Source organism: Puntigrus tetrazona, chromosome 18 (assembly GCF_018831695.1).
Source record: "Puntigrus tetrazona isolate hp1 chromosome 18, ASM1883169v1, whole genome shotgun sequence".
Lineage (NCBI taxonomy): Eukaryota > Metazoa > Chordata > Actinopteri > Cypriniformes > Cyprinidae > Puntigrus > Puntigrus tetrazona.
The window spans coordinates 22,695,821-22,714,490 of NC_056716.1; the positions used below are offsets into that span (position 1 = coordinate 22,695,821).

The following is an 18,670-nucleotide window of genomic DNA, read 5'->3' on the forward strand; positions in this document are numbered from 1 at the left end:
CTTTAAACAGATGGTCTCAAACGTGCATTGCTTTAGTTTTATTTGTTGTGTAAAAACTGCCCTGCTATTTGCTTTAAAGGAACCGTTCACCCAAAATGAAAATTTGCTCAAAATATACTTCACTGAAATTTAATTCAAAACATATGTTTGTGAGTTTGTTTCTGCATCGGAACAGGTTTGGAGAAATGAAGCTTTATACATCATTGGCTCACCAGTGGATCCTCTGCGGTAAATGGGTGCCGTCAGAATGAGCCCAAACAGCTGTTGAAAACATCACAATAATTCAAGTATTCCAGTCTGTCAGCAAAAGCCGCATGTATGTAATAATATAAAACAAATTATTCTAATTTAATTCTAAAAATAACTGTTGATTCCAACCCCATATAATATTTTTTTCCCCAGTGAAAATAATGAATAAGGAGATAAAATATGCGCAGATCAAGCACCATTTCTAAGACAAAAAAAAGTTAAAAACAAATATTTTCGAGGAGACAAATGGGGGTGGACCTTTTCAATAGAATGAGCAATATTATATATTATAGAATTGTATATTGGCAAGACTTAACTTTTTTAAATTTTATTTTTATTACAAAAAAAGGATTTCAATTAAAAGTCATTAATTGATGGACTGGAGTCATGTAGATTACTTTGATGTATTTATCAGGTGTTTGGACTGTGACGGTACCCATTTACTTCAAATGATTACTTCATTGGTGAGCAAGTGATGCTACCGAAGAAGTGATAAAAATTTCTTCAAATGCAAACAAACCCATCTGTGTCTTGGTTGGCCTGAGGATGAGTACGTTTTCAACAAATTAAATTTTTGAGTCAACTTTTCCTTTAAGACTTCTCCACCCTGTAGAGATTTGAACAATTTGACTCAACAATTAGACGTGCTACCTGCTGTATGATCATAATACCATAGGCTGTAATTTTGTAGATGCAAGGTGTTTTAAATTGTGTGTTTTCCAAAAGGCTCTCGTCTACACTTCAGCTGGAAGACAGACAATTGTAGAAATCCTGTTAATTGCTTCCTGTATCTGGCTGTACAGCTTTCACAGGCTCGGTATACGGCATTCATGCCACCGTGAAGCGAAATAACGTCTTTTTTTTTTTTTTTTTTTTTTATACAATTGCTTTGACTGAAAATTTAAAATAGTGAGTGTGGAGAATTGAAAATATTGGCTTACGCTAAATCCAAAGATAAAACTTCATATACCAGTTTTCAATTCCTTATCAGTTGTTTTTTTTTCCCCTGGAAAAAAAAATTAAGCTATAGAAAGAGATATTTCGAGAATGAGTAAAGTGGATTTGAGGAAATGACAGACACATTTCCATCAGAAAAGGAGTCTGGTGTACGTTTGTGCCTTGATGTGGTTCCAGCACTTCAGCAGCAAGAAATTCTTATGCTCTTTGCTCTTTTAAACGTGGCCCCTCATGTCATTTTGATTTAAAATGTGGTAAATGTATCCACATGAAACCGCTGCTGGGTTGCAGTTAGTTGTCAGAAACTTTGCGATAATTCACTCTTTCGAGCCGGTAGTCGACGCAATGCCAGTTATTTTTGAATGTTGCTTTTGCAATGCTGTGCTTTTAAAATGTACCGCCATGGTAGATTCTCATTATATTTTTAGGAATGCAGTGCATTCGGTTCACATGAAATTTCCAACCCAAGCTGGTTGCCAGGGTGTTCGGACGGTTGCTAGGTGGTTGCTTAATGAAAAGTCCTACTTTAAGTGCGAGCAGTATAGTCAAGATTGTCCTTGCAATCATTTATTTTTACTATCATGCTGTCCTTTTTATTTTATTAGAATTTTTGAAGAGAAGGTTCATTTAATTAGCGTAATGGCATTTATTGAAGAATTTGGCTCGCTTGCTGCTTTGTCTGTCTCTCCTCCTCATAAAATAATTACGACTGCATGATGTCACGTTTCTCTGATATAGTTCTTCTTTAACAGGCCTGTGCATGTGGCACCTTGGAAAGCCCTGTACGTCTGAGAGCGCCTGAATGGTTTCTGCATGGTGGTGCTTTCTAGGTCACGGAGTCATTTGTTGTTCTTGTGCTTCCTTGTTTTTTTTTTTTTTAATACAGAAAGGGTTAACCTAAAGGGGGATGGGCAGAATGTGCCAGTGGGGGTTTTTCTGTCTAGTTGGCCAAGCCCACTCAACCCCCCAAACACAGGCATCAGTCTCAGCAGTTTGACCCAGAATCACACCTCTTTCTCAGTTGCTAAGAAATTAGAATCTGCAATGAACAATTAGCCTGAATTGTTAGATACTGGCCTTATGCTTGTTGGCTGGACGGTATAACTAATATAGAGGTTAAATAACTGATTAAATAATAACTGTATAAAAATAAAATTAATAAAAATTAAAATTTCAATAAAATATGTATATTAATATTAAAGTCAAGTACAGTATATGCATTTTTCCCACCGTTTTATTTTTTTCACCATGTTACATTGCTTTTGTGAACTACTTGATTTATTTTTATCCCTGTTATTTTTATTAACTGGAGATTAGACTGTTTAAATAATATGACCTTTTCTCCCATGAGGTCTAAGTACTGAAATATACTATCTAGCATTTTTTCCCCGAGATATAAGGAATAATTTTATGTGACCTTTTACTTGACGTGTACAGAATGCTTTTTATCAGTTCACAGAGCACATCTTGGAATGATGTTCCCCAATCTCAGCCCGCCTTGTACCAAGATGTTCCTGAATTCCTGATCAGAGCGTTGTTTCTGCAGGTTATCTTCGTTCTCCGCTAAACAAAATTCCTGCTGAAGTTATAAAGTGCGGGGAAGATTAAATGAGCCTTTCTTATCCGAGCGCTTTAAGCGCTCTAATAAGAAGAGGTAATGTTTCATGATGTTTTGCTGTAGCTTGGCTCAGCTCGAACGTTTCTTTGCCTGAGCTGTCTGATAAGATAATCTAATGTTTAGACAGCTTAAGCAATAGATTGTGCAGTGGTTAGATGTAACTGTCAACACTAATTGTCTTTGTGCTGAACATTTGTATCCCTAAAGTGATAAATCTGGTTATGTTCGGAATTCTTTTTTTGGTTACGGTTTCCTTTTAATTAGGTTTTTAAAAATGTTTTATTAGTGCTGAGTCAAGTTTTACTCTTATTATTGCTCATACCTATGATTAGGGGTTTAGAACTAAATTAAATTTTGGTACATCACCTGTCCAGCTGTCCAGGCGTAAATGATGTCTCAAATCATGAGGCTTGTTGGGGGGAAAGATTTTGACTAGAGTCAACAAGAAGCTATCAATACAATAACTACCACCCAGTACACAAGAGACATTGGGAAAAGAACCCACTTTCTTTTTGAAGAAAATGTTTATTAGTAGTGTGAAATATATTGATGAACATAATAATTATATAACAAGAATGTGTGTATATATATATATATATATATATATATATATATATATATATATATATATATATATATATATATATATATATATATATATATATTAGTTTCTAAGACATTATTATTAATATGATGGGCTTCAAAATTGATATTTATTCTTGATTTGTCTAATTTATTTTATTTTATTATTTTAGAAATGTATATTTCTAAGACTAGAATATTATACAAATAATAGGCATTCCTATTCCATTCGAAAGTGAATAATTATTGGTATCAGTTCTGTGTAATTTTATACATGTACACAGACACATAATAATATATTTATAATATAAAGATATTTATTAAAGTAAAATACAGAATCTATCCTGATTTTGAAAGAGGATAATTTACAATCTGTTGACAAATAAACACTGCTGCTTCCATATTTTTCTCACCATTTTATTGCAGAAAGTGCTGCTTGTGTTTCCCACATTCCGCACAAATGCCCTCAAGCTAGTCTACGTGCTAGTAAACACCCCGGACACATGGTCTTCTGTCAGCAGCGGTAACAGGCTGATGACATCTGTATGTGTCTTTTTATGTTCACACTAGGCCTGTTGCACGTATAACAGACCACAGACGGCATTCAAGAGGAAGTGTAAGGCTGTTATCTCAGAGCTAGTTTAGTCACCATCCTTCACACCTTCCTTCCTGACGCGTACACGCACTAACACTTTGACCCTAATTCTTCAAGAGGAGCTTTCCTGGGTTGTGTCTTGTGACCCTGTTCCGCGCATGGCCAGGATGGGGGAAAGCAGCAACAGACTGGTGTTCATTGATGCAGCTGTTGGGAACATGTTCGAAAATGTTTGATCTGAGCCCATCTGTTTTGTTTTGCTGGTTGTGACTTTAGTAAAGACACGGCACTTTAACACAGTGTCAGATGCGCTCATCAGTAATTGATTCGAATGAGAAGCGACTTGGGTTCGCACCTTTTGAACCTCTCCGAGCCCAAAACATTATTAGAAGTGGCCTTAGAGCAGCTGCAAAGTCAGATCTCCAACGTTGTAACACTAGAAGTTTCATGTGTTGGAGTAGTGAATTTCTTGCAATTTAGATTGTGTAGATTTCTCCGTCATGAAATTACCTTCGTCAGAAAGGAACACATTTTCAGGTTTTCAGTAGTGAAATAAATCCACTCGGTTGCACTTATTCAGTTTAATGTTCTGGATTTGTTTTGTTTTTATGGAAACCCTATGATGGTTTGAGCTTTGTTTGGAGTGTTTACTAAGTTTGTGGTGGAAAAAAAAAAAAAAATCTGCCACATTCTATAGAATGTGGAATTGAAGTAAAACCTTATAATTAATCGTAATAATTAATTGAGAAACAATTCTCAAAACAGTACAAAATAGAGGCGTTAAGCAGTGACGAGGATTTTGTTGTTCTCTCTTTTCTTAAAAAGAGAAAAGAAAGAGGAAATATTGGGTACATCCAATCCTGAGAAAGGAGAGATCCACCTTCTTGTCGAGGAGCTGTGATTATCCCAGATGATTCAACTTACTAAAGGATGTCGGTGGCTCAGTTTGATGCTTTGCTAGCGATACTGCAGACGATTATTTCCAGTTTCCATAACTAAGTGTGCTAGGACCTAGATGAAGTGGATCAAGTTGTCAGATGCCATTCTGGATTTTGACGCTCCCTTGTATGGTGGCCCTGAATTGTCAAAACACCTCCCAAAATGATAGAATTGTCTAGAATGTAGAATAAATTTTTTTAAAATTTTGAATACGTTTCAGAGACTGTTTGTAAACTTCATTGACACAACATGAAGTCATATTTATTTTTTTGCAAGTGCAAATTTCTGACTGTGCAAGGACCTTATTTAGAAGAATTTACTGAATTACAGTTTGAAGAAAATCAGCAGATCTATCTACTAATAATAAGTTGTTATTAAAATGAAGATTAATAGAATACCTTTTACACACAGTCTAATTTCTGTTTTGTGTTGAAATTTGCCATCAATTTCTGAGTGGAAATTATTTTTACCCAATATTTTTGTTGAAAAATTATATTTCTATCCATCTTCATATTCTTTCTTCAATCAAAAACTCAACATTTGTCTATTTACAATGAGCTTTAATTCTACGTATATACAAATTTCTCTTGTGTCTTGTTATCTTATTATTTTACAACATCCCCATTTCAGTTCTGCAAGACAAGCAGCCGTGATGTTCACTTGTCATTTACATAAGGCGTACACTGACTCACTTGACTAGTTTTTTGGGAGACTGCTGTCGACCAGTAAAACAATGTAGTTTTGCAAGCCCTACAATAGAATAATTGCACTATCCTTGTTTTCTCTCTTGATTCGACAAGTTGCCACCTGGCACAGCTTTCCTCTTCCCTGAGGTATACTGAAGTGGCTGCATATTGCGATCCATTCAGTGACGTTGAATAGGCTTAACTATTGTTTCTTTGGGCTTTTCTTAGCTATCGGCCCTATTTATCCATCGAGGGAGCTTCCGTTGTCTCGTAGGCATAGGGAATAGTCAAGCTGTTACTGGTTGAGTAATGGACCACACATGATCGAGGCTCACACTGTTCCTCTATTGCCGTGCCTTCACCTCTCCTTCTCCGCCTCTCCCTCGTTCTCACTCTCTGCCGCCAGTTGAGAGGCTCGGTTGTTTCTTTGTGTCATCCATTCATAGGGTTGGTGTATTGAGCAGAGTTGAGGCTGGTTCTTTGTCCTTAGCGTTGGGAGTACCTCCTCGCCCCCTCCCCTAATCTTTCTGCTCTCCATCTACAATCCAACAATAGAGCACTAGCAAGCATCTCAGACATGCCATGAATGTTAGTTCCCTTTTGTTGGTTTTCGTTTGCCCTGATAGAGCAGTGAAAAGTAGGCATTTCAATTTTAGACACTGACACTTAAGGTATTGTCTCATTTCCTGAAGATGTCTGCCGTCTGAGATGAGCGTTTTATCTTTGTTGTCCTTCTCCTTGTAAAGTCTAGACATATAGGTGCTTCAGATGGTTTTTATATAATGCGCAACCACTGGAGCTGTGTGTTCATGCAGAATATCTGATTCAGTTAGGTTTTGATTCACAAGGTAATAAAATAATGAAATTTAAAAAAGATTGATGATCATAAATATTTACCTTAATGCAAATAAAAGATGTGTAATAGACCTTTTCTGCAGATTAAAATGGGTAAATAATGTGTGTTTGTGTGTGTGTGTGTTTTTTTTTTTTTTTTTTTAATTAACTTAACTTTGGCTGTGTTGTATTTATGAAGCAAAATAAGTAAGCAGTGTGCATTTACACAGAGAAAACATTTTCTCATTTTTCAATGTCAGTTGACAAGAAGTGCATAATGATGCATCTAGTGTAGATCAGACCTGAAGCTATTTTTGAAGTGCTATGTGGAATGAAGAGATCCAGACCTTCAGATGTTGGTTGGCATAATCACATCTGCTTTTCTGCAACATAATATACACCACTTAGTTTCATGTTTTTTTTCCATGACTTGCATCTCAATCATTCTCATACATGTGAAATTTTCTGGAACTGTTTGATGTATCACCCTCGAAAAAATGACATTTCTCATCTTGCGTTGTTGGGGTCTGTAGTAATGTCTTGTGGTCCTAGGGACTTTTTCACCATCTGTAAAATTCACACAAGTTACATTTTTATAAATTTCATGCAAACTTAATAACAACTGACTTGAATTAATGCATAGTCTAGTGAACATGCAGTTTTTATTAGTGCAAATGTTTTATTACTTGTTCGCTGGCATGCATCGGCGGAAGTATTAACGGCTATATTGAAAGATTTTTGGGATTCTACCATTTCCAGGTTGATTTCCCTCAAACATATAAACAGATGGTTGTGATGATTTGTTTGGTTGACTCATCCAATGGTTTGAGTTGAAGGAGTGGCCAACTGTTTGAGTGAAAAATGGTGGACAGGTGTATTGTAGCTGGATTAATCGCAATTTCCTGTTGCGATTCCATTTGCTACTGCACAGAATTACACTGTCAGTTTAATTCGGATTGAGAAAAGTCTGTGAGTGTAAACAGTCACTGATTAGGATGTTTATGAAAGTTCTTGCATGAACTTTATCAAAGAAAGTTCAAGCTTTAACAAAACAGCAAACCTCATTTTCTCAGGCGCAAGGATGTTGCTAATCAGGAAATACATGTTGTTTGAAGACTTCAAAGACGCACACTTGACAGTGGGAAATGGTCTTCTCCTGACAAATGTTTGTACTGCTTTCTAGAGGAAATGAAAACACCTCTGGAACGGTCTTTCAGTTTTAGGTTCGCGTTCGTATGTCCTGTCTTGTGTAGGAATGTGGTAGGCGATTTGTCAAGAAGGCTTCATCTGAAGTGCTGACTTCCCTAATACCTCAATTTTATTTCAAACAAATGGTTTCTGTCATCGTAATTTTAGCGAAGTCAATCATGCACATTTCAGCCGTAACTGTGGCATGTTTTTAGCTCCTCGTGGGTCAGTAATGTATTGTGTATTAGGACTTTTTCCACATTAACGGCAGGAAAATGTGATTATAATGACAAGTGCGTGGTGTGCCACTGGCCTCTTTCAAGGTGAGGTTATTTGCTATGGCCTGGATTTAATTCCAGAAGACGGTGGAGATTTGGCGCAGTATGGTATTGATTGATGGATTGTGTGCCGAGTATTCTTCTGTTTCTTCAACTCAGGCAGTAAGGAGGAGAAAAAGGGCTGGGTGTATGAAATTGTAGCTTTTTTTTCCGTTGGGTTTCTGATGGTCAGCTGCAGTCGTGCACTAAAGATCTCTGGGGTTCTGATTTATTGAAACCATATGATGAACCAAATATTTTGAAAGGATCCCAAGCAGCGAAATCTGCTAGCTATTGTTTTTTAATGATTTAGAATTAATCAGTTTTGGGTGGTAATTGGTAACTCGAGCTTGAATGTTAGCGATGCTAAGAGAACTGATGTCTTTTCTTTGTGGTCCCAAGATGATTGAAAAGTCAATTGCGAAATCAAAAGGCTGTAAAAAAGGATTGCTTACCAGGATGGTGGTGTGGTTTCTGTGATTCTGTGACTATAAAGTCTAAAATGCGTAAATGAGCTCCTTTACAAAAATGCAAATTGACACCATGTGGAAGACAAAGCATTTAAAAACAGTTAAGTGGCTGGTTGGGTTCCTTTTAAGAATGTTTACGGGATTACTAGGCGCTTTCGTCTCACGCAATAGCACCGCTAAATATATTTTGGTAACTTTCGAATTAATGTCATGCCTTAAGGGGAAAGATTTTGTTGTATTCCGTTTTATTGTAAACTGTTTTTTCCCTGTCATTTTCCTTCCAGCCACTAATTTAAGAAAATCCTTAGTTTGTTTAAAAAGTCAAAGGCCATTCCACACTGAATTAAGCGATTTGGATTGTTTTCCGGAAGCTTCATCAGGGCTTTTTGCTTTTCATTCTTGTGCGGAAATAGAATTTAAAGGTAATATACACATGCATACATATGTATACGCGTGTATACACACAAACACACACACAGGGAGATGGATAGATTCTAATTAAATTACAATTAAGGTCATTCTAAATCATTCTAAAATGAAAAATATGTTTTGAGAACATTACGTAATGATTCTATGTAATGTTTTTATTCTTATCATAGTATCACAAATTTTAGCTTAGCAACATGCTATCATCAAATCCTCTTGAATTCATCAAGACTTTTTGCTGCAGCCTTGGAAGACCACTTCAGATCCCTCGCTTGTGTAGTTCCATGACTGTTAATATGGCCCACGTAGGCAGTGAGGCAGCTCACTAACTTTTTAAGCGTAGCTATTTTGTCTTGTGTTTTGCACAGAATGCATTATTGGACAAACTAAAAGGATGATGTCTTCCGCAGCAGGAAGTGGGGCGGGGTTAAAGTCAAGGTCTCATCGTGTATGTGCTGTTGGGGGTCATCTGTGATTTCACTCAAAGGACACACACACAGGACAGTCAACATATGTACCTTCAATTATGAGCGAGCCCCCTAATGTGCAGCTAATAACGTGTGCGCTTGATCGAAAGGCATCTGTGATAACAGTGTGATTGTGTCTAATGAGATCACACTGTGCACCACCATGAACCATCCTCTGTGATTGTCTATAATTAATGTGGAACATGTGGAATCACACATGGAAGTGTGCTTTGTGCTCCAGTGAGCTCATTAACAAAGGGAATTGTTGTGGAATAGAGAGAGTTTTGGGAGGATTTTGCATTGTAATTATGAAGATTATCCGTGGCTAAATAATAGAAGAGGATGAAGGATTTTACCAAACACTGAAAAGAACAAAAAACATCTTTTCTCTGTTTAAAAGACACTGGGAAAAAAAAATGTTGTAAGATTTACTTTGAAATTTTTTATTTACGCAGAAACCGCTTGTAAATTTGATAAATAATTACAGAGAAACAAGTGACGCGTTGAATTAAAAATGACATTTTGAAGTGGTAAAACACAAAAAAGCCATTTCTTGTAAAACATACTCCATTAATTTTTTCTTTATTTAAAACTTTTTATTGGCTCATTATTTTATTTTACACTCGGAAAAAACAGATCTCACTGAGATTACAGTAATTCAGTTAAGGAAAACATTTAGCAATTAAATTAAGCCTTCAACAAAAGATAATTTGTTTAAACTAGTGCTAGTGCTAATGCAATTAATCACATGCCAAATAAAAGTGTTTGTTCACATAATATACTTGTGTACTGTGTATAATTAAAAGAAAAAAAAATATCCATCCAGTTAAGTGTTTTAATCAGATTAGTTGTCCAGTCAGGAAATTATCTTCTTTCATTTGCATCTTCACATGTCTACTTTTCTCAGAAAAGCATTAATGTTGAGTTTTATATAAAAGTTAATGACTGTTAATGTCAAGCCCTGAGAATAAACATGCACAGAATGCAATTAATTGTGATTTAATCATTAGACAGCACTAATTTAAACTCCTCTTTTTTTACTTCTGTTTTATGAATGTTGCACATATTCTGCATTTTTTACCATTGTACCAAATGGAACTTTATTTTACAATTTTTATTCAGTTGCATGCATTGAAATAAACTCAAAAACCAATCAGTAAAAGCAAATTTCAAAGTGTATTCAGGTGTTTATTGCACTTATTCTTTCATGCACGGATTACCAGTTTTCCAAAAATGTGTAAAATACCATTCATTCTTGAGGGGGGAAAAATGAAGTATAAATCATGCACAACACAGATCACCCTGGAGGTCTTTCAGCCTCCTCTAGATTGATTTGCTATCATGGCCTCTAGTTGATAGATTACCTGGTGTCTTCTGAAAGGCTGAAGTAATCAGTATCCCTTTTCCAACACATCAGACTTCTGATGAACAAAGGTTTTCGAGGTCAAAATACAGGAGAAGACCTGGAATAGCCATATTCAGCAAGAAAAAAAACTTTATGGTCTGAAGGCAGTGGGAGCAGTGTGTGGGTGGCAAAGTGTTTTTGGCTGCCAATATTTAATCGAAGATGCTCAGATTTTTTTTTTTTTTTGTTGAGGTGCTGGCGTTTACGGTCATTGTGCTGTGGTCTTAACTGTAGTGAGTCTTGGCTAAACCAGTAGCATGCCATGGCCTGGCACGGCAGTTTGCTGGAATGCCTCATAAATGAAAGACTGCATTGCATGGGAGCAGGCACTCCAGCCCGCAACTTTAGAACATCCGCCACGTGTCTGTAAACCAGGAATCTGTGCGCTCCAGTGGCAGAAGCAAAGCCAAGACGAGACGCAAAAGACACTCAGCTGAATTCATTTCATTTCATTCCATTCCTAAAGCATTTCTGATGATTTTTGTCTACAATGCAGATGTTCTTTTTGAAAGTTTCTGACATTTGCCAGACTATTGCACATAACTCGCCGGAAAGCCAACACACCCCGCTGACAAGGCAACAACTGAGAATGTCACTGGTGCACCATTCCAAAAATGAGGGAAAAAAGAAAATTCTTAAGAAGAAAAGGGGGGAAAAAAGCCTGCTCAGTGGGCGCAGTGTATTCGCTTCCATCTGAATTTTTTTTTTTTGTCTCTGTGTGTGTGTGTGTGGATCTCCTCGGGTGACCACATGTTCCCCTCTGCATTCCTTCAGCTGGTTCTCATCCATCCGATGTCATTCTCCTCATTCTCCTACCCACGTGCTCCTGTGGGTCAACAAGAGCCACTCGAATGATAAACCATCCCATCAGGATGGGTCTTGCACGCAAACACAACGAGCAGGTCGCCCACTCTCTCTCTCTCTCTCTCTCTCCTTCTCTTTCTTTCTCTCTCCATGGGAAGACAAAGAAGCTCCAGAAACATGCAGGAACAAAGTCCAGCTAATTTATTACACTCTGGCCAGAGGGACTCGAGCCGTGACAAACAGCCTCCTGTTGAGAGGCCTGTGTACTGTGGCCAGAGAGTGGGCTGAGTATTCAGACCTGGGTCAAACTCTGGATAAAACAAAGCCTCTTTATTTACCAGAGGATTCACAGAGCATGACACGTTTGGCAGATTAGGCTAATTGATATTGGATGGATGACATTTTGTATCCATTGTAGCAGCTAAGTAGCATTTGACAAATCCTGAGGAATTTGTTTATCATTGTTGTCTAAAATAGCAGCAGTTAACAGTAGTCTAACTGTTTTCAAAACCGTGGCAGTGCATCTTTTATTTTATTCATGAGATCTTTTTTTTATGCAGCATATTTATTAGTAATCTGATAAGTATTGGTTATAGGATTACTACTTAGTATATACGATTACGCAAATTGTGTGCTCTAAAAATTACATAATTGCAGTTTATGTAGTATTCTAGAAACTGAATGTTAAATCTGACAACCTTGAGCTGTACCTTTTAAATTAGCAATTAAACAATAGCAATAATAGTATATAGTACTCTATAAATGATTGTTTATTTAGCAAAAAATATAGATTAATTTTATGTGTGTGTTTTGTTCGTTGCTAGCTACTTACATATTCATAAGAAAGGCTTGACTGGATAATTATATAAGATAATATATCAAATTACTTTTTAAGAGAAGTTTTCACTACCCTGGTTGTGTGAAATCCAATATGGAGTGCAGACTGGAAATTTTGGCTTGTATTTTATGCATTTTAATGGCATAGTTTACCTAAAAATGAACATTTTGTCTTAATTTACTCACTCTCATGTCGTTCAAAATCTGCATGGATTTTTTTTTTATTATTTTGAATATTTTAAAGAATGATGGTAATCAAACTGTTGTTCGGTTCTTCAAAATGTTTCAAAGTATTGTCTTTTGTGTAAAAGGGTGACAAAAAACAGCCTGGTTACAAACTTTCTTTAAAATATCTTCCTTGTTCGCCAGAACAAAGAAATGCTATTGAGGATGAGTAAATTTTCATTTTTGGGTGAGCTATTCCTTTAAGAACCTAGTTCGAGTTTGAAAAAAAAAAACAGCTAGGCACTGATACTTACAGTAGCATCAATATACTGTATGTTGCCAACACCACACTTTTCTTTGCCATTGTAGGTCGGCAACATGTTTGCGAGCCTGTAGTTCAACAGTACATTTGTTTTAACAATCTATTTGATGTCTTGTGTTCAGAAAATCCCTGTTCAGCACATTTGTAAACTTAATGCAAGATGTATCATGTGTCAACACTGATGCCAAACAGGTGGCTTAGTTTGCAGTGTGAAGCACTGACTGGATGACACACATGTCACTTTATGATCCACAGGAAATGAACTAGGCTCCAAAGAGTTTACCTGAGACGATACAAAGCTTTCACACCTTGAACTTGAACTCTGTGTGTATGCTTAAAGTATTAACCTATTAAGCTAATTAAAAGTGACTGTAATTATCATTTCGCAACACGTATAGTAGGAAATGATTCTTGAGCAACAAATCAGCATATTAGAATGATTTCTGAAGAATCGTGTTACAGTGAAGACTGGAGTAATGATTCTAAAAATTCAGCTGTGCATCACAGACATAAATTGCACAATAGAAAAACTAGTTTTTTTTTTTTCTTTTTTAAAAAACTTGAAAACTTTTAAACTTTTTTTAAAATGGTAGTTTATGTAATTTTTTTATCGGATGAATGTGTATCTATGGTTGGCATTTCTAAAGAATATGATCTTGCACAAACTCAGAAATCCAGCTTTTTTGGGTCCGTTTTGGTTCTTGTTAATAGTAGTGTAAACATAAGGAGACATTTAGTGGTTTGCCATGTTGGGCTGAAGTCTCATTTTTAGCAGTTTGTGAACAGCTTTTTCCAATAATTTTAATTGATCATTTTCGGATACCCTTCATTTTGTCAAAATTCAGAGATTCTTTTGACAGATTGTGTTTGTATGGAAATAAAAGACGGGAGGTGAGAGCATGCTGGTATATTCGTGCTGCGAGGAAGCAGTCTGTCCTAGCATATGCCCTCAGATTTATGAGACTCTAAAATGCAAGTGTATGTCCCAGGAATGTCCTTTCAGTGGCCTTTCACGCCTTTTTTGAGATAATCGCTAACTCTACTTTTTTTTTTTTTTTTTTCATAGGGCCAGACATTTCTTGTGGGATGAAAAGAACCTCTTCCTACAGTCGTTCTGGGAAGGCTTGTTACCATCTATGAAATTGTTACAGGACAGATGTGTAGGGTGGAACTTATATTTTCTGATCCCTTTTGGCCAACGCCGCGTATGCTTTGTAAATAGTTCCCTGCCTTTTACAGTACAAAGTTCAACAGACACACAGGAAATGGAGAAAGGAGTGACGGAGTCACCAGTTAAGGCTATAGACTTCCTTTTCTCCTCTACTTTCTTCTGTTATCTGATTACTTGAGTTCAGCTGCCATGTAATGTTCTCCTCATAGTAAAGCAATTGGCCTAATAGTGTGTTCTGTAAAAGCTGTTTGTCCCAAGAGGGGCCGCATGATATAATGAAAAGTGGTGGTCGCTTTTTCACCATGCTAATTTAGGAGTCAATGTGCTGAGTGGGCTTTTTTTCTTTCTTTCTTTTTGTCAATAAAGCCTAAATGGAAATGGCGCTTTCATTGATTTGCCATTAGTGGGCAATTGATTCATTCATGCGGTTAAAAAAAAAAAAGTTAAAATGAATGCCGATGTGTGCATATTATTTTTTCAAAAAAGGTTGAAAGTGCCATAAGTGCTATAAGTTGTATAATATAATGTTTTTTGTTTTTTGGGGTTTTTTTTTTTTTGAAAGTCCACACCCTTTTTCTTTTTTGCCTTGACATGGTTGCACACTAGATAATGTGGCTATTGTGGCGTTTAGATCAACAATGTCCAGCCATGACCATGTTGATTTCATGGTGGCCCTAGATGGTTTGTTCCGACTGCAGAGCCCCCGACCCTTTCAATGTGTGTCTGCTTCACTGTTTGTTGAAGCCCACCGACTGAAAGCCTTTAGTCTCACTCTGTCTGACCCTAATTCAATAATACACCAGCTGACATTTTGACTAACTTGCCAGACTGACATATTGAAATACATTGACTTGTTTACCGTGCTATCGATTTTCTGTTGTTTTATAAGGAACAATTCAAAGAGTCAAATCTTAAGACAGCTCTTTGTACCTCACTCATTATTTGACATTTACATGAGTGTAAATTGATGTTGAACTGCATTTTGTGGCTTTGAATTGTCAATAGTTTATTTTTCTTATCAGCCATATGAATTGATTTGTAATGCTGGCATTTATAAGATTAGCCTCTTTGCACCTCCATAATCTTCATCTTCATAAATAATGTATGTATTCAAATAGATTTTTCTTATTTCCCATTTCAAGGAAGCTGTGTTGCAGTACAACCTTTAGACATGACCCTGTGCTCTTCATCAGAGGCATTATAAGAAGGTTTCACTGTTGTGGTAGCCAGCAGTGACCTTTTGTTTAAACACAAGCATTATTTTAGATTCCTATTGATTTTACATGTGCAGCACAAGCACATTCTCTAGATTATTGTAGTAATGTGACTAATAATAATTTAATAATATTCAGTTTGGTGCTTGTTGAATGAATAAAAGCATGAATGCAGAATAATAAGTATGTGAAAGAATGAATAAATTAATTAATGAATATGAAAGAATTCACAAATGCATTATGAATGGATGAATTAATTTAACGGAAAAAAAACAAAACTAATGCATGCAAATGAATGAATTTGAAAGTGTGGAAAAAATGGCCGGAAGAACTAATGACGAAGTGTAAAAGAATGACCAGCAGAACGAAAGAATGAATGAAAGTTAGAGTGAAAAAAAAATTTAAAGATTGAAAGAAAGAATGAAAGGAAATAATAAAATGAAAGACTGAACAAAAGTCAGTCAGACAATGGAAGAACAAAAGAGCAATTGATAAAAAGAGATAGTGAATGAATAAAAGAATAACTGAAAGAAGGAAATACATTTGTACTTTGTGTGAGCTGCTCAGCTTGGATTGTGTTTCCTCAACAGTTCGGTTCTTTATTCTGACAAATTAATTGATTTTCCTCTTTTATAGGCCATACAGCTTTTCTTCATGAAACTGCATAATAGAACAAGTCTGTTGTCCCTGAGAGCTCTTCTCGCATAAGCACCACTAAAGGGGAAGGTATTCTGTTATTGACCTGCAGGCATTCTCATGGGAAGAAACCATAGACAAAAGCCCAGGCAGGAGAGCAGAGTGGACAGACCGGACGGCCTCTCTGTAGGCACTCTCAAAATATGACTGCAGCCCTTTCAGACACTGAAGCCGGGTGATGACACATACTTGGCAGACCGAAAAACACATCTCCCTACTGCCTGTGCTCTACCCCCCCACCCCTTTTTCATTTGCTGGCACAAATAGAAACAACAATTGCATTGTCTCAAACTTTTCAGAAGAATATCTGGAACCATTTTTTGGCTCTATGCAAGGAAGCTATGTTTGGTTCGTTAAAATGTATAGAACCTGGATGTACTTGCATTATACAAACCACTGCTGACGTTTATGCACTTTGGCAGAAAGAATTTTTTCTGTGCACTAAGCTAATCATGCGTCAAGACTAAGTATCCATTCGATTCGTAAAGAAAGAAAGGCAATACAGGAATACAGTCATTCTGTAGTAGGTCACTTGTTGCTTTTTGATTCCAGAGACCAGACTCTTTGCATGGTTTGTTTTGCTTTTGGCTCAAATTATAAGCCTTTGTTTTGGATGTAGCAAAGCTGTGCTTGTCCGAAAACATTGAGGTCGCAGCCTGCTATCGACACCATAGCGTTTAAGCTCCTCTCATGGCCACGGAGCTAAATCTTGCTCCTAGTCTGAGGGAACTGGGCTCTAGATTACACAGGACTTATTTTGGATTTCACTTCTCATTAGTGCTGTGGTCGGACAAAATGTAACAACGTGCCAGTCATGGCAGGGATAGAGCGATAAGCAAACATTCTTTGACAGATGTGGTCACACTATCCCCGTCAGGCTGATTGGACTCTAGATGAAGCAAAGTGGCCAGTTTTGGGATCGCGTGATACCGCCGATCCCCTGAGAGTTGTCAAGAGTAAGAACTCACACTTGCATTTAAAAAAGCTTCTCTGCTTTCTTTATAGTCGAGAAGGATCAGCCCATGCCAGAGATTGGCTTTCACATTATTTGTCTCACTAACACCAATTAGAGTCATTCTAGGGAGTCAGACTTCCTCGGGGTGCTGTCAAGCCAAATCAGGCAGTGGCTCAAGAATTTGCGCACTCGTCATGAAAGCCGAGAGCTTACTCTGTTACTGATCTTCAGTTACTATCCACGCCAGAGCTCCAAGTGTTCGTTTTTGATTCACACTTCACGTGAAAGCTGATCTCGGAAGCCCCTGCCTGCCGGGCCTGGCACGGAGTTTGTTGTTGTGTCTGGGCTTCTGGGTGTCGAGTCTTCAGGCGGTAGTGTTTGTTTTCTCTGGCTCACCAAAATATTCAGTAAATTGGCACCTCCTTCCAAATGATTCATAGGTGTAATTGAACCACAAGGGCTCTCGTGTTATCCTTTTGTTCAGAAGGATGAAGATCTAATTTGATGAATGGCTTGGAGAAAATGAAGAAGGTATACCTGAGGGGAAAGAAAGCATGAACTTCTGCCAAGAAAGTGAGTGATTTGAAGTCGAGGCAGGGAATTGAAATGTGTCCGATGACGGAGAGCTTTATCTCACGGAGAAGTGTACAGCTCAGAGCATCTGTTTTTCTTGTGGACTCTTACAAGGCAATCGCTGCAATTTCAACATGTCTTGTTGAAAATTTCCCCTAAGACAACCAAGAAGTTGAAGCATATCCTGAACTAGTTCTTTTTGGCAGTTCTGTCTGTCGTAACATCTCCTCGCTTTTCCCAGTTCCATCTGTTCTCATGGGCAACTGGTAGACAGGCGTTCGATGCTGGCGACTGTGCAAGTAGCAAATGATCAAAGACATTGGCTCGACTGTACAGCCAGGGATCCATTGCTCTTTTTGCATTATATCCTTCTCTTGTAAACATGTTTCTATTAAAGCTTTTGTCTCCATTCTGTGTTAATTGCACGTTCTTGGCACCAATGCTGTGAAGGCTGATTATTCAGTTGCTCTGATGGCACGTTATTGCACTTGTCACGTATTTCCCGATGCATGTTTTAATTACAGCTTATGTCGTTGCTTGCACTCTCTAAGGAGACTAATTATGCTCGACGGTTCAGCACCATCTTCTTGTGATGAAGCATACATTCACAGTTACAGGAGGTAGAGGGGGTTTGTATCACAGCAAGATACCACCACCGCCTTGGGTTTGAATGACATGGATTTTGGCACGGATGACTGCATATGGAATAACGTAACTGCCTAGTTGCTTTGTTTACACATGTTTGTGTTGTTTGATTCCTTAAGGGCTTTCTCTGTCTTGTTGGGCGGCGCAACACAGGCAGACAGTGTGGGCACAGCGTGTCTGTGGCCCTCAGAGCATATCCCGCCCTGCCTCCTCCTGTTCCCTGTACAACTCAACGCTTTTAGAAGACCTTCTTCAGACATATTTAGAGTCCCAAAGCCTTCTCCCAGGGAGTAAACTGCACATTTAATTCTTCCACTCACTCATTCTCTTCTGCATTGGCCTTTCCTCATGCATTTTTCATTCCCCTTAGCTTTTTGTCTCTCAGTTTGTTTGGGATAGTCAGTACATGGTTTCTGGCACAGTTGGGTTGGTTTGATTGACAGGCATTTGGTACCACTTCGTGCTTGCTTATGGCTAAATGTCTTTCTGTTGAGCTTTTATTTGTTTTTGCTTAAGGGTGTGGCACATGTCCTCACTTTCTTAACTTTGAGAAAA

At 37.5% G+C, this 18,670-nt stretch overlaps 1 protein-coding gene across 1 annotated transcript in view; it reads left to right on the top strand.

The window, feature by feature from the left end:
• tmtc2b (transmembrane O-mannosyltransferase targeting cadherins 2b) overlaps positions 1-18,670 on the top strand; it is a 94,346-nt gene that overhangs the window by 27,624 nt on the left and 48,052 nt on the right. The window lies entirely within an intron of this gene.